Source organism: Nansenia antarctica (assembly GCF_963989245.1).
Source record: "Nansenia antarctica genome assembly, chromosome: 13".
Classification (NCBI taxonomy): domain Eukaryota; kingdom Metazoa; phylum Chordata; class Actinopteri; order Argentiniformes; family Microstomatidae; genus Nansenia; species Nansenia antarctica.
In genome coordinates this window covers 9014194-9031725 of record NC_137683.1, presented here as the reverse complement: position 1 = coordinate 9031725, position 17532 = coordinate 9014194, and positions in this window count along the sequence as shown.

Here is a 17532-nt window from a genome sequence, read left to right as displayed (position 1 = left end):
CACTGCAGTCGGATACTTTAGAAGGCATGGAGTTACTTCAGAATATATAGTTCAACCCTGGAATTATATTCACCTGACTCATTGAAGCCCTGACAAGTAAATCACCTTGGTCTGGGCCTTAGTAAACATCTTCTTAAAAGCTAACAAAGAATAATTCAAAAGGGTTCCCAAACTTTTGCACATGGCCCTTTTCCTTTTTTATAATTTAAAAACTCAAAGAAAAAAAAAAGAAAGAAAAATAAAAATGGCTTTAAAATGTGCAGAAAGGTGTCATGTTTAACTTTGTGGCATTTAGTGTTCAGGTTTTCTTTCAATCACTTGGAGATTAATTCAAGATTTAAGAGATTAAAATTAATATTAGCCTCTGCCTCTGCCAGGAGTGGCCACATTTCTGCACCCCACTGTAAATGCATTCCGTTGTACTCTGTGCAACGACAAACTTTGAATTCCTTTCCCCTTTGATGACATAATGATGCCTGAAATGTAACTAAAGCCTGGCACACACATAAAGATTTTCTAAATCTTAACAGATTTTTTATCTGAGAGAGACCCCACACATGAAGATAAAAAATCATGGATTGAACAGTTTTGATCGTATTGTGTGTGGTGGTGTGCTCCGATATTCCCAATACAGCACACCACATACTATACATAAAGATCTGTCCGACGACAGTCTAGAGTCTCGTCCCCCAAGCCAGAAATCTCGCGTGATCAGGGTAGTAGTACCCTGACTGACCTGTAGAGGCAGCCATGTTCGACAGGGCAAATAAAGTGCCGAAGCCCGAAAAGAAGAAGACGCGTCAGTCAGCTCGCTTCTTGATTGGCTACATTCCACGTCACAATCGGACTCGGGAGTTTTAAATTTCGCCCACACACACAAGAGGACTTTTGATCGTAAATATTGAACACGTTTAATCACGTATCAGGGTCTTGAAGGGTTGGAACATTTCAACCACGACCCCTTGTAACTCTGTTCTGAGGGGCAAGCCGAAAATGAGTGGCACTCGAAAACGAGGGGTAGTGGTAAAAATAAGAAATGGGATTAGGCCTTAGTCCTCAGACATCTCCTAGCCAAGAGATATCAGATGGATCTCATAATGGCCACTGACCGTCACAGATCTGGCTAATTGCCTTGTGATGAATTGGTGTCCTGCCAAGGAAGGCTGAGTGCTGCAGGGTAGACTATGCCTCTTCATGGTTCAGAGATCACAGGCCTGAAACAATAACACTGGGCAGCGAACTGCAGTGTGGAATTCATGCAAGTGATTGTTTGTAATGAATAATGCCAGGCAATCGCATTACCGTCGGCTTATGTAAAATACCAAGTCATGGCTCATAGGCAAATATGAAACACATGAGGCACAAACAATCCCAAAGACAGAAGCCCCTTGGATTGTAGGTCTCCTCAAGACATGTAAAATGTATGGAAGATAATCTGATATGGGCCATTCTACTGAATTTGATCAAAGTCCAGAGTTGGAAACATATATATATAATATTTTTTTTTTGTAGATATACATATATCTAGTAAAAGTACAGTCAAATTTCTTATTATAATTTGTGCCTGTTCTTGGAATGTTTTTCCGCTCCCAAAATGTGTCACTACCGAAACATAGCAAGACACTTGCCCTCTAAATAATAATTTAAAAGATTTTTTACAACTCAATCAATTAAAATTAATATTTTAACAAATTTCAAAGTTCAAGACTCATCAAAATCTAAATGCAATTATTTTTTGTAAAATGAATTCCACTGATCATATAGATCTCAGAGTTAATGAGTTATGAAATTGAATATAGATTTAACCAATAGTTATCATAACATTTTAGTTGATAAGTCAGTATCTTTTATTTTTTATGGCTGCACTGTTTCGGTAGTGACTGGTTTCGATAGTGACCACAGTATTTTGTTTGCAAGGTTGTATTATTCCCTCAACCTTATTGTCTAATATTAACTCATAACATGCCTTAAGTTGGGAATATTACAAACAAATGTTTATGATCAATAAAATCACTACAGAAATGATCATGTCACTACCGCAACTTTACCATCTGTTTCAGTAGTGACTGTTTCGGTAGTGACAATTTGAGCTAATTCCTAGCATAACTCAAAAATGCTAACAAGCACATGGGTAGCAAACAGATGTTTGAACAATTGTACACACATAAAAACATAATATTTTGCACTAAACCCCCAAAAGTATGTTACATACTGATCGGAACACATTTACTTCAAAATGATGAGAGGTAACTACTCACCATGCAGCCATGAGGGACAGGGATGCAGTGTCACTTCATGGTCAAAAATGCAAGGCTGTGGCTAAAAACCAGGCACAACCTACCGTATGTGTAAAACTATGTGTGTTTCCTGAAAAGCGTAGGACAACAACATTTTTTGAATAATGTTTTTTAATGAAAAAAAATGAATCCAAAATAAATCTAAATCTTTAAAATTCTGTTTGAAATAAATCAAAACGCTTTTAAAAAAAACTAAAACAATAATACAAAAAGTATTATTCTCATGGATTGAAATTTAGGGCTAAGGGGTTGGGACAGCCACTTCCCAATAGAAAGTGCCCTATACATGATGATTTTGTCTAATTTAGCTTATTACTATCTATTTACTGTCTTGAGTTTAAATAGATAGACCTAATCTTAGTAAATATCTAAGGTCTGAATTCTTAATTGTTTTGTTAAATAGTCTTTAGTGTCGGACAGCAGTTTGATCAAATTCAGTAGAATGGCCCATATACTGAGTCAGATACCAGGCCACATACGCCCGGTTCGACGAGGGGCGAACGGAGGTAACCGCAACACAAACACCACTCTCTCCAGCTCTCAGCAGCCTCACCCTCACAGAGCATGAAGTGAGACGCGTACTGAAGGCGGTGGACCCCAGGAAAGCCTCGGGGCCGGATGGCGTCCTGGGACTGGTGCTGAGAGACTGCGCCGACCAGCTGGCCGGGGTTTTCACCAACATCTTTAACCAGTCCCTGTCCCAGGCCACCGTCCCACCCTGCCTGAAAACCTCAACTATCATCCCAGTCCCGAAGAAAAGCACAGTGAGCTGCCTAAACGACTACCGCCCGGTGGCACTCACACCAATCATCATGAAGTGCTTCGAGAAACTAGTCCGGGCCCACATACTCACACGCCTCCCGCCCAACCTGGATCCATATCCATACAGAGCCCACAGGTCCACAGAGGACGCCATCGCGACGACTCTCCACGCCACTCTATCCCACCTGGAGAGGGGAAACAGCTACGCGAGACTGCTCTTCGTGGACTTCAGCTCCGCCTTCAACACCATCCTTCCAGACAGGCTAGTGACCAAACTACTAGACCTGGGTCTATCACACTCTATATGTGCGTGGATCAAGGACTTCCTGACCGACCGCCCCCAGAGGGTGCGGGTGGGCCCCCACACCTCCACAGCCCTCAGACTCAGCACTGGGTCCCCCCAGGGCTGCGTGCTAAGCCCCATCCTCTACAACCTCTACACCTACGACTTCACCCCCGTCCACCCCAGCAACTCCATCGTAAAGTTTGCAGACGACACCACCGTGGTGGGATGTATCTCGGGGGGGGACGAGGCGGCGTACAGGGATGAGGTAGAGCAACTGAGCAAGCTGTGCAAGGTTAACAACCTGCTGCTGAACAAGTCAAAGACCCAGGAAATCATCGTAGACTTCAGGAGGAAAAAGTCCGAGATCCAGCCCCTGCTCATCGACGGAGAGAGCGTGGAGAGAGTCTCAACCCTCCGATTCCTGGGGATGCACATGCGGGATGACCTGACCTGGAAGGACAACACAAAAGGCACCATCAAGAGGGCACAACAGCGGCTATACACCCTGAGATGCTTCAGGAAGGAACACAGCAAGCAGGAGATACTGGTGACCTTTTACCGCGGCGCAGTGGAGAGCATCCTCACCTACGGCATCTGCAACTGGTTCTCCAGCTGCACAACAGCGGAGAGAAATGCGCTACAGAGAGTCGTGAGAACAGCACAGAAGATCACCGGCGCCCCTCCTCCCCTATCTGGAAGAGCTGTACAACACACACTGTCTCAGGAAGGCCTCCAAGATCTCCAGGGACCCGACCCACCCTGGGTACGTACACTTTACCAGGCTGCCCTCGAAAAGGCGGTTCAGGACCCTGGCCGCTAAGACAAACAGACTGAAGAACAGCTTCTACCACAGGGCCGTCCAGGCCCTGAACACAGCAAAGACCTAAGTTCTGGGCCCTGGACAGTCTGGACGGATTGTATGGCAGCTGCTGGACTGAAAAAAATCAGGTGTAGTGCTGAGGCACAAACATGTACATTTGAAGCCTGCAAACTGTGACACTTTAAATAACGTGAAACAATACTATTGTGCAATATGACAACCCTAGTCGTCTATCTGTACAGTATAGTACAGTGGATTGTGTACATAGCCTTTATTTATGTAAACCAGCTCCTTCCCTTGTGATTTTTTTTTAAAGTTGTTTTTTTTCTTCCCTTTCCTAACACCAGGGGAGCCACCCCTCCTAAATTTCGTTGTTTGGTACCTGTACTGTAGCAATGACAATAAAGTCCATTCATTCATTCACATGACTAGGAAGAGCCAATGGATCTCATAGTACCTGTGTACAATAAGCACAGGGTACTGTTTGATACTGTACATACCCAACCTACAGAACCTACCCACTGTTATTCATTGTAGAACAGAATAGTGGTTTTGAAATTAGTTGACTTAATTATTATCACAGACTATTATATATAGCCTACTGTAGTTACTACTACCATGTCCCATAACTACAGTATTACCACTGCACTGGGAAGTGACAGCACACATTTCCAGTTAATTTCATTAAGGCCAAAGTCATTACTGTCTTCTCTAATGAGATGTCCACACACAAAAGAAATACACACAAAAAACAAGCAATGCTATTATAAACCGTGCAGTCCTAATGAGCGTTCTGAGTCACAGTCTAGACAGTTATGCACCACTCAAATCTGAATTGTTGTCATGATTTGGACATGGGATGATTATGAAGAGTATATACAGCCTACATAACGTGTGCATTGTAAGTTCACACAGCAAGCCACTAGAATGACAGCAGCTTTTGCTAATCAATGTGAAAGTTGGGTTGTAACAGATTAGCAAGCGTTTTAACCTAGAAGTGTCATGGACACTGTGTCAAGTGTCAAGTCTCATGTACTATGGACTGTACCTACAGTATACGTAGAGAGATTCAGACCCATTATAATTGTATAAAGATTTGTGGAGAGTAATATCAATATTAAGAATGTATTATAATTTATACAACGGTTCGATCCAGCAAATGTGATTGGCACAGTTAAAAGGTGCATTCCAGACATGCTCAAATAATACTAAACAACTGCAAAACCTCTTTCCTTTTCTATTTTAATGACCACTGTGCATAATGTGTTCAGAAGAATCTCTCCCTTTCCAGGTTTCCCGGGCTTATCTACCAAAATGTACGGAGCCCCCCCCTGGGGTCACATGGTAGAATTTTTTGGGGGGATGTGTGAATCCGTTCGCTCGGTTTAGTAATCCGTTCCCTCGGTTTAGTAATTCGTTCCCTCTGTTTAGTAATTCGTTAGGGTTAGGGTTATGGTTATGGTTAGGGTTACGGTTAGGGTTAGGCCCTACGAGCCAGAACGATCGCAAGGATTCTAACCCTAACCCTAATCCTTGCGATCGTTCTGGCTCGTAGAGCCTAACCCTAACCCTAACCCTAACCCTAACCCTAACCCTAATCCTTGCGATCGTTCTGGCTCTTAGGGCCTAACCCTAACCCTAACCATAACCATAACCATAACCATAACCATAACCATAACAAATTACTAAACCGAGGGAACGATTTACTAAACCGAGGGAACGGATTCACACATCAAATATTTTTTTTCTACCATGTGACCCCAGGGGGGCTCCGTAAAAATGCACTTCACTAAATAAAGATCGGCTGATTTCATTTCGCCTGCTACATCAGCATCTTTTGTGATTTGTGAACTGCACCAGCAGCGAACCCATTTATTGGTTACAATGTTTCCCATGTTGAGTTGCGGGTGCAGCAGAGATTCTCTTGTCACATGAACAGCAACAACTGGCAGCAGTCACATCTGGTGAAGCCGCTACTGCTACCTGTTGTTGAGCCTCATGCCTTTGACCACAGCACAGCCCGTACTCACACCAGGATACAGCACAACCTCTCTGGTGTGTTATTGCTTGAATGGCATTCTCTAATGACCTGTAGGCTAACAGTATTCAAGATACAAGATTCAAGAATGCTTTATTGTCTGTCACAATAAAAAAGATTTGCAATGTGCAACACAATGTAAGAGGCTTTGGTTGGTATTCTCATGATACAGTATATTCTCTTGATATTATAATGGACTCTATTATTTATTGGATGTTTTAAAGACAATAAATAAATATACATTTTAGATCCTCCCCTGTAATCTTGAGTTGTTCTGGTATTATATTTTGAGATCTTAACATCTTTACAAAAATGTTTCACAGTTATCATCAGATTCACAATTCTTGCTTTATAATTTCTTTGCCATGTGACACACCGCCTGCCCACCGCCTGCCAACTTGACATGACACAGCTGTATAGTATAATTATCCTATAATTAATATCAGATGTATAGTATAATTATCCTATAATTAGTGTCTGTAAAGGATACAGATGGATGAAACTTTCCTGCCAATGCTGTCTGTCTGTTTGTCTGTCTGTCTGCCTGTCTGCCTGTCTGTCTGTCTGTCTGTCTGTCTGTCTGTCTGTCTGTCTGTCTGTCGGTCTGTCTGTCTGTCTGTCTGTGTCTGTCTGTCTGTTTGTCTGTCTGTCTGTCTGTCTGTCTGTGTCTGTCTGTTTGTCTGTCGGTCTGTCTGTCTGTCTGTCTGTCTGTCTGTCTGTGTCTGTCTGTCTGTTTGTCTGTCTGTCTTTCTGTCTGTCTGTCTGTCTGTGTCTGTCTGTTTGTCTGTCTGTCTGTCTGTCTTTCTGTTTGTCTGTCTGTCTGTCTTTCTGTCTGTCTGTCTGTCTGTCTGTCTGTCTGTCTGTCTGTCCGTTTGTGGACATCTGAAACAAATAAACTCCAAAATCATCTTGGAATGCTTTCAAGTGATTCAGTTGAATACACAATCTACTTAATAAGCCTTGTTAGCCGTCATAAGGATGCACAGCGACGGCTTCCTCCTGACAGTTAGCATACGGTGGAAGATTCTGCACCATTGCCTCAAATTTTTTAACAAGGAAAGTGGTCTCAATACATTTACCATGTAAACCCACACATCTACCGTGACCAGGTCCCTCTCTCCTTCTTATCTAAACACCTTGAACATGACGTATCTAACCAACTATCTCCTTCAGAACAACCTCCTTGACCCTCACCAATCCGGCTTCAAGGCAAACTGGAAACTGCTCTCCTTGCTGTCACGGAGGCCCTCCCCTCTGCTCAAGCTTCCTCCCTCTCATCTGTCCTCCTCATTCTCCTTGACCTGTCTGCTGCCTTCGACACAGTAAATCGCTAAATCACAGGATCGCTGTCCTCTCCACGAGCCCTCATCACCAGTGTCCCCCAGGGCTCTGTCCTAAGGGCCCTTACTGTTCTCCCTCTACACCAAATGTCTTGGCTCACTCATTTCTTCACATGGTTTCTCCGACCACTGCTACACAGACAACTCTTCCTGCCCCCCCCCCCCCCCCCCCTCACTGTGTCACAGGTGGCAACACGTATCTCAACTTCTCCAAATTCTCCCATGTCATCCCTCTCCTCTGGGGTTCAACCTCCCCAAATTCTCCCATGTCACCCCTCTCCTCCGCACCCTTCACTGGCCCCTTCCTACAGGCAAGCAGTGGTCAATCCCCATACACCTGCCCGTTCACTTCGCTCCTCCACCTCGACTGGCACTACCACCTCTACGGGGTCGCAGCAGTCTACCCGGTCACGGCTCTTCAGCGTACTGGCACCCCGCTGGTGGAAAGAGCCCCCAGCACTGTCAGGACTGCAGAGTCTCTCTCTATCTTCAACTGTAGGCTCTTCAAGCTACACCTTAAAAGTCCCTCCTGAAACCTTCCCATCCCACTGTTCAGTTTCTCTACTGTATTAGCAAGACAACAAAACAAAAACCTGGCACCTGGCCCGAGTAGAGATCACTTTTCTTGCGATGACTGATGGATAGATGATTCACTTACTTAGACAAATGTATTTTTTGTAAGTCGCTTTGGATAAAGGTGTCTGCTGAATGCCAAACATTTGATGAAATGTAATACCTATTTCTTTTTTTACCAGTGTATTATCATGCACATGTCTAATATGGTTTTGAATTGGATACTGTACACTGTATACTGTTACCTAGTTCTAAGTACACACCTTGAAACGTGTTTTCAACTACAGTAGACGAAAGCTTGAGCAAATAATATTTGAACAGTGTCTCAATTTGAAGTGTATTTATGTTCTTGAACATATAAACACAAAGCCGAAATGGGGGGAAAATATTGGCCACAGTTAAAAAAGAAAAAAAGGCCTTAATATATAAAATAAACAATCATAGTTTCCTAACATTCTTTGTGTTTCTTGTTACACCTGAGCAGTCTGTATTGTTTCCATTACGTCTGGTTCAATGTGGCTCCTCTTACAGTAGGTCAGCAAATGATTTAGTTTTAACAAGTAGTTTATTTTTTATTTTTTATTAATGATTTTCTTATATCACTATTTGCACTTCTGGTTAGATGCTAAACTGCATTCGTTGTCTAGTACTTGTAATCTGCAATGACAATAAAGTTGAATCTAATCTAATCAATGGTAGGTCTAATCATGTTTATTATGATTAAGTGTTTATCACTTATAAATGCATACAACAGTTCACATAGTAATGGTGTCTCATTGCAAACGACATGCCAAGCTTACAGACACTGACATATTTAACACATTTATTTTACTAAAATCCTTTTAATTGCTCCTTTGGATATGAATATCACCAGGGGAGTCAAACACCAAAGTTCACCTATCTTGTTCCTTCTTTTTATAAAGGTAGGACCGACTCAGCCATCCTCTAACGCCCTTAAGCAGTTCACCTTTGACCCCATGGAGCTAAATCTCAGCGTTTATAACCCTGGAAGGCCGAGTTACTGTCACTGATGAAAACTGACCCTGCTTGGACAGATGGGATCCAAGAAGGCAGGGGTGGGATCTTCGAAAACAATGGAAAGTTAATTAGTGTAGCTAATTAGTATAGCAAGTGTCAAACACATGCGAACAGTCAGATAAAACAATTCCCAGGAAGGATACTCTAAAAAAGGTATATTTTGGAGGAGGTCTATAGGAGGAGGTCTATAACGATTTATGATTGTTATATTTGTTGGTGAGTTGTGCCACTGGGGGCCCAACGTTGATAGCACAACATCCTTCCAAAGCTCATTAAGATGAGAATGGCTCTTTTATTCACTGTGTGTGAGATTGACCTGGTGTGGTATCGTAAGAGAAGCACTTTTCACAGACACACTCTAGCTAGCCACTAGCTACTAGTCCGTCAGTGTTTAAACACACACACCACTGAGGGGAGAGCATAAAGAACTCTTTCTCCGTCTGCTCGACTCCAGCCCTGAATAGAGGGAGGCGGTTCACTTCGGCTGCACTGTGTCCCTCTTATTGCAGTGTATATAATATCAATTGTTTTAATCGTATCTAATTTTAGAAGCAAATTACATCTTAGAAAGACCGTGAGTGTTAGGGATTTGCGTGGATCTGTCAAGGATTTCTAGACAGTGAGATGACTCCTTTTAGGACACTGCCACTTACAACTACTGTATGTATTTTCGCTGTGGTCTACCATGCTGCACACCAGAATTAACATTCGGTTAAAGGCGACATCCATTTTAAGACAGCATATACAGTAGTGTCATATGCAGTTGCTTCGAATTTCAGAGAGTCAGAGGAGGGATTGCTGCTGACTTCATTTGAGTAAATATACACAATTATGGCATAGATATATGTACAATATTTAGAACTGAAATAGAGAACTGATAGACGGCTGTATACAACTGCTGTTTGTCATGTAAACAGCTATTGCTTTGTTGGGTTTATTGTCAAGCCAATGTTGGTACTGTGAACTGAACCCAGTTTGGTTTAGATACAAATCTGAAAAAGCTAAGAGCTTTAAGCAAGTGTGCATGGCATGACTACACAATCTTCTCTATTCATCCAAACATTTGGATCCAGTTGTTCTTAGCAAACGCTCCACTGTAGACAGATGTAGTAAAAAAGGATATACCTACGTGCATATGGGTGATTTAAGAATTGTCTAATATGTAGATACTAACATGGATACAATAAATTGATTGGCAATGGTTACCTGCCTCCCTTAATCACACGTTTTAATCAACTAGTTAATTGGCTATTCATTGTGATATGTTGTTTGGATATAATAATAATATTATAATAATACATTAGACTTATAGGGCCTATAGCGCTTTTCTAGACACTCAAGGACGCTTTACAAACTGAAAAGATCGAGTAGTAATAATAAAAAGAAACAAAAAAGAAATAAAAGAAAGTATAGGGGTCTAATTAATTGTTAGATTACTAATCTAAATCTAAGTGTCTTTGTAGGAACAATCTACTCTGGATACTGCAATCACACCTAGATTTCGGGCGGAGAAGCGGCGAACAAGCAACGCCAGCGTCCTCTCTCAACCGGCATTTTTTTTTAAAGAGCCCCTCTGTGATGACAAAACTTTTCTTAAATCCAGAGGCCGCTGACGATGCCGGTTTGCATGTCTGGCCTAATCTGAAGCAGACTACTGCTGGGTCTGGTACTGCTGGGTTTGTGTGAGGAGGGGAGTTTAGACTGGGTAGGAACAGACGTTTTAGACTGTGAAGAGCGGATAGAGCCAGAGAGGCAGGCAGGCTGCTTATGCTTATGCGGCCTGTCTGAGACAGGAATGTCACTCTGTCTGAGCATATCATAGCTGAGGGGCATATACTGTGATGGCCTCACTAAATACAAATACCATCTAGGGCTATACTATAGGCCAATATCTAAGAAACAAACTCTAGCATTTGAAATCCTGTCTCTGGTTCTAACAGTATAACACAGGACATTTAAACCCATATTGTTATGAATCAATAGGGGTTCATGTGTGACTTTGACGCGAATACAAACCAAGGTACTAAGATCCTTATCCGATAAGCAACATGTCCACCAGTGCACCCAGACATTTGATGAGCTATTATGAGATTATGCCAGTAACGTGCAGTGAGGTCATTGGCTGGGTAGGCAGTGAGCTATTAGAAAAAAAACATGCGATTAACGCAGCAGCCAGACTTCAAATGGCATAGCGCATACTATAAAGGAAATCAATAGCCCTTATATCTTTTAACGCAGGCTCAAAACTCACTTCTTCAAGAAGTAGGTCTACTACCAGAATCCTCCCTGCACCTATTGTATTGTTAGTTTGCTATTCTTCTCTATGCTATTGCTATTGCTATATTGCTATACTGTATTTTTAGTTTGCTATTCTTCATTTTGCCTTAAAAAAGCAGTACACTCCTACGTTAAATGCAATTATTGTAAGTCGCTTTGAATAAAAGCGTCGGCTAAATGACTGTAATGTAGGCTAATATACTATACTAAAGTCAATCACATAGCCCATATATACTATACTATCAAATAGCTGGTCAAAAATGTCAAATGTATTGTTATCTCATAACTACACATAGCGTAGCGCAACAGCCTGTATGGCATTGCCTACATTCACCTAGAACCGCGACGCGAACAGCAGAGGATGCCGCTACGGCAAGCCAAACGCAAACTATCAATCATGCTGTCAGAAGCAGCGTGGGACGGTGCCTCAACGTCCACCAATGAAGACAATGTGAGAACAGACTACGCATGCGCAAACCTACGAAACCGTTGGTCTGTCACTTCGCATAGCACAGAAGCACAAGCACAGTCTGCCTCAGCCTCTGGGAGCAAACTCCTGGTGCCAGGGCATGCATTATATTTTTAAAACAACACATTTTACATCATTTATTTTTATTTTAACAACATATTAACACATTAAAGTTAAGAATAATGAGTAAAAGAAATTAAAAATATATATTTTTTTGAGATAAAAAAATAATTAAAAAATATTTTAAAAAGACTGATATTCTTTTTCTTTCTTAAATGCCTGGGTGAGGCACTGCCTACCCTGCCTCACCTGACTGCACGCCACTGGATTATGCTATTGTTTTTTGTTTATTCTGCAGTGGTATTATGCTTGTAAAAAAAAAAAAAAAAAAAAAAGGAGAGTCCAGTTCCAAGTCCTCATAAACCAAACACGGAGATTCCTCACAGGACCATTTTAGCCCAACGTTAAAAAGAGTTCATGTGAAGTGGGTGTTTGAGAAAAGTCTAGGGCGATAACTATATAGACAATGCTTTACCAATGTGTGCTTTACCAATTGGTGCTTTACCAATTTGCTTTCACTCTATGGAACAGTTTAACACCTACATTCTGTCTTCAGCCAATCGTAGCAGAGCTCCAGGTAGAGCTGTCAGGTCACACCACCTGGTTAGGGTGAAACTGCAATTACCCTGAGGAGAAATGTGGAGTTGGAAGTTGCAGGAACCTTGGTATGCAGGTCCAACCCTACCCACTAAAACCAGATGACCAACACATGCCGCAACGAAGATATACATAAACCCCTTCAGTTACCATGGTGAAAGTTGGTTGCAGACACAGCGTGTTGTGTATGGGGAATAGATGTCGCTGTAATTGGGGACAACTTGGCCCCCAGTGGTCGGGGGATGAGACCTGGTCCACAGAGGACCCTGCGGAATGATCTCAGATGGCTGCTGGTGACCACATGAGGGGTGAGGGAGGCAGGGAGCACCCGGGGTGTCCAGAGAGGGTCCATAGAGGGGCCACTGTATGTGCGGGTGGGTGGCCTGGTCTGGTAGGGGGTGGGGCGGGGGGAAGGGACTGAGACACTCCCAAAGTGGCGAATCCTGACAGGGCAGTGAAGGTTCAATTCGTCAAGGCTCCGTGGAGACTGATATATGATCCAGCCTGCCACTGTGCTGGGCTTTAGCCACACACACACACACACACACACACACACACACACACACACAGACACAGACAGACACACACACAGACACAGACACAGACACACACACACAGACACAGACACACACACACACACACACACACACACACACACAGACAGACACACACACACAGACACAGACACAGACACAGACAGACACACACACACACACAGACAGACACACACAGACAGACACACACACAGACAGACACACACACACACACACACCCACACACACACACACACACACACACACAGAGAGACACAGAGACACAGACACACACACACACACACACACAAATGGCATTACCTCATATTGTTTTATGGAATCACCTTGACTTGTGATAAATGTTAATAAACATTAAGGATGTTGACAAAAGAAACACTTCACATAGCTTAATCCCCCATTTTACAGACCCCAGCTGATGAGGGTCTGCTTGTGTTTGAGTGTTTATTTGAAGGCCTTCCTCAGTAAACACACAGAGACCACCCATTGTCTCCCCATCTGGACCATGCTTGTGCTTATACATTTATGTTAGCCCAGAACACTTATGGCTTTTAGCAGTAGCTTAAAACACAAAAATAAACAAGATACAATGTAATTCAGCTCCAGTCCAGATTAACGCTGTATTAATGACATGTAGACTTGCGATAACTCTTGCTAAATTGACAGAATAGTGTGTAATTCTGTTTGTTCAACCCCACATATACTGTAACAAACAATACTTTTAATGATTATGGACTGAAAGTGGTGGTCTTGAAGGACCCCTTGTGTGCCTTGTTAAGTTGCCCATCAATGAATGGATGGGTATTATTTCTCATTGGGAACGGACCACACTGCATATTCAGGCCCAGACCAAGATTTCCCAGCTCAGTCAAAAGCTTTGCAGATCACGTTTCCTAGTATGCTCCGGTGGCGCTGGGAATCACCTCCTCTCTCTCCCAACAGAGCTCCTTTCATTACACTCTCCCTCTCTGTGACTGACTGAACCCCATCCTGTCCTGTACCAGCATGCAATGTGCCTATGGGGCGGCACTGGAATACCTACGTCTACTGTAAATGGAAGTCTATAACACTGGTGTGGTGTGAGGACTTAGTTTTTATGAACAAGTCGTGACGTTAGAATGATAAGGTTCTATCTCCATTTTTGTCAAAATTTAGTTTTTTACATAATCTGATCCATTAGGTGTTTATTAATGCCTGTGTGGTGTTATTTTTTAAAATGTTGACATGTTTTAGTTAGTAATTAATAAAATACAAAGGTTCCATCTCACAAAACATAATGGAATGTAAAAACGTTGACGCTCAATATCTCTGAACTACCCTAAACGGAGATAGAACCTTATCATTCTAAGCTCACGAACTGTATGACTCGAAAACAGTATTAGCCACAGCAAGTTGTATTATTGACATTTCCATTGATGACAAAAGTGTAAAAGTTGTCAATTGAAACCTCCTCTGGTTGCTCTGGTTTTCAACCAAACTATGTGTTTATTCAGCAAACAGCCGTTAAGATAGACCTGGTCAAACAGAGGGGGTGTTCTCTACTTTCTGCCTCAATGTTGATACTGAGGAAACCTTCAATTCCACCAGCCTTGTATGACTGGCCGAGCCAAGTTCACTGTAAACACATTATTCAATTCACTGTGGTACTACTATGTAGCCATGAGCTCCACTAATGAGCTACAACTGAAGCAGAGGTACAGGGAAAGCAAATATCCCTCATTTAAAAAAAATATTCTTATATGTACTTGAAAAGCATCATGGTTCTTTTATTGTAGTATCACATGATTGATCAACCTCAATAAGTTAATAATAGATGTTTGTTTCAACCCTATTACTGCACCACATGTTTGTACAGTGTGAAATGGCAATCTTCCATTGCCTGGTTGTTGTAGTAGTTGATTTTGAAGCCATGTATGTAGGATTAGTCATAGTGGAAGTTATTTCTGTTACTCATGTGTTACTGAATTGAATGAACTGGACACAATCACTTTAGAATAGATTTAGAAGATAGAACTAGTTACGTAACATTCATGCACCAAAGATGTTTCTCTACTAGAATCCCTTTGCCATGATGATGACATCATGGTTGTCTTCAACACTTGTGTAGATCACCTGTCACATCAACAGCATGGCAATTACCTTGCTATGCTTAGATAGTTTGGCAATCGAATAGTTTCAGCATGTTGTAACACAAGAGTAAAACGTCTAACAATAACACCAGAGACAGGGTGTAGGGTGTAACTCGGCTTCTTCCATTAACAATAGAGAAGGGCACAGTTCTACTAGATTTCTAATTACGGTAGTTTATTTTTTTTAGGATAAATAATTTTCGCTCAGGAAACAGAAGGGCAGTAGGCAGTAGATGGTAGGGCAGGACCTACAATCACAATATTAATGGTGAGACTTTTTTCTGGAACATTGCTTCTTCAACAGGACATAGGCCTACCCACATGACATTAACCCTCCAATTGCTTGAGAAAAAAACGAATGTTATGATAACTTTCTTTTATTGCCTTATACATGATTATTTCAGTTAAAAGGTAACTGATGAGTTGAATTTGACTATCTGGATGTACAGTATGTATTCTGTGTATACTAGTGAGGAGGCCATTTGTTGTATGAATAGATATCCATAGACATGAATAGATATCCATAGATATGAACAGATATCCATAGATATGAATAGATAGCCATGGTAAAGGGGTAAGGTAGAATAAGGTAAGGGGAGTCTCTCCTGACCTATATTTTTGAGGTGCGTTCTTGGCCCTGACACGAAATCAGTATTTTCTCTTCCAACAAGACCCCAGTCATGAATGCGCCTCTTGACACAGGCCTACAATGGAGTCTTTGTACGGTTCCCCTCGCATCTCAGTCTGCCACATATGCGTGATGAACTGTAATGACTGATATTTACTCTTTACAGTGGCTGAAATGCACTGTAAAAACACTCTCCACTAACGTGGGTGAACCCCTGTGTAAAACGATCCTGTCTGTTAGAATATGCATCAAGATAAGAAAACGACTAAAGAACTCAATGCAATCTATTTTTCGTCATAAGTGCTCAGAGTGGAATTGGAGATTTTTCCCAGGTCTCGAGGTTTGACTTGACATAGTCATTTACTTCCGAAAGCAGATGAAATAGTCTCCGTGCTGCCCTTCCCTGTATGATGACACATGCAGAGAATTCCAGCAGTCTCCAGTATAGGGTTTGTTTAACTAATCTGCTCCGACCATTGAGTCTCCCCCTCTCTCTTTGAGGAAGAAAAGCAATAACACTGTTCTGCATGTTGCTCTAGTGTGGCAGCAAGCCACCCTACACAGCTGTTTTACTATGCGGGATTACTCCGCTCCTTGTATTGGCAGGTACAGTATGTCTCTGTGAGTAGAAACTGAATTAAACAGAGAAAAAATGCCTGTCAATAATCCAACAATTTATCCTTTTTTGTCTGACAGGTGTTATAAAGGTTCATACAGCTCTCTTAAGTCATGGCAATGGCTGGCTGTGGATCTGCTGGGGAGGTCAATAAACGAGACACCTCTACTAGAACTTTACTGTTGCATGAGAACCCACAGTCATGTACAGTTGTCACTTCTGGACGTTGACACATCCATGAGTTGGTATTGAGATTATGAACAGTCACCCAGAGTCATGGAGGCAGCTCTGGAATGAATATTAGAAACCACACATGCACTAAAATATGGGTCTCTGTAAATCGTGATGGCCCACCATTGTCAGTGTTACAGCAATGTATTTGTTTTGACTCAAATCAATTGTTAGGTGCATATCACACCAGGAATAGTAACAATTTAGCAGAAAGCACTTTTATTATCAATACAAGACACATTGCATTGTCAGGCATGATTTGCTTTTTGGTATCATTGCCTCAAAACAGTTACCATACTGTATTTCTGCATGGTACACATGCACACACACGCATACACACACACACACACACACCCCGCTCTCTTTCCACACACACATAAGTTAGTTGATTTTGTTTCTATTTGTTTTTATTTATTTATCTTCACTGTCTTTGCCGTTCTCATGTATTGTATGTATTGTTCTATGTTGACGAGTATTTCTTAATATTTTGCTTTTATTCTTGCCGGGGCCTCTTGGCCAGATCGTCATTGAAAATGAGAATTGTTCTCAACTGATTATATCTGGTTAACTAAAGGTCAAATCAAATAAATAAATAAAATGGTGTCACAGGCATATTTAGTTCCTGTTTGGAATGCCTGAGAGTCACAGCTCTCTTCACACAGGAATAGGGAGGGACCCTCACTGTGCAGCATAATGATATATTTCCCCCGCAATCGCTACCCAATTTAAGCCAAAATCTCACACATCGATAGTCGGTCGACTGCAATCATGGTCTCCGAAACAACCATCTTGTTTAAATATTGTTGCAGTAATTGCACAC